The sequence below is a fragment of the Penaeus monodon genome, chromosome 22 (assembly GCF_015228065.2).
Source record: "Penaeus monodon isolate SGIC_2016 chromosome 22, NSTDA_Pmon_1, whole genome shotgun sequence".
In the NCBI taxonomy this organism is placed as follows: Eukaryota; Metazoa; Arthropoda; class Malacostraca; order Decapoda; family Penaeidae; genus Penaeus; species Penaeus monodon.
Genome location: NC_051407.1, coordinates 43,787,053 through 43,787,501, shown reverse-complemented (window position 1 = coordinate 43,787,501; position 449 = coordinate 43,787,053).

The window sequence follows — 449 nt, the reverse complement described above, 5'->3', positions numbered from 1 at the left end:
ACTGTTTCGTAGCTCACCAAGTTTAGATTCTTATTTCACCCCCCCCCACGGAAAAGAGCAACAACAACGATGGGGACTGTGTTCAGTAGCTTTATACAGAAGTTATAACGTAGGTCTCTATTTACGATCAATTCAATACGATGGATGAATATACGAAACTATGTCATTTTAACACATTACAGGCTGTCAAATATACAGATGATTAAACATATGCATTATTATATATCATCACCTTATTTGTATGTTATTTGTTATTATGAATTTTTATCCTACTTCTTATACCTTATAATAATATCATTATCGTTATATGATTTACATCTATTGTCATCTTATTCAAATCATTATCATTAACTAATGTTACTATTACTTGTTTTGTTATCGACACTTTAATTAGTCTATAAACTATGACTAAACTATCATTATCATGTAACTACCATTTACTACATTCC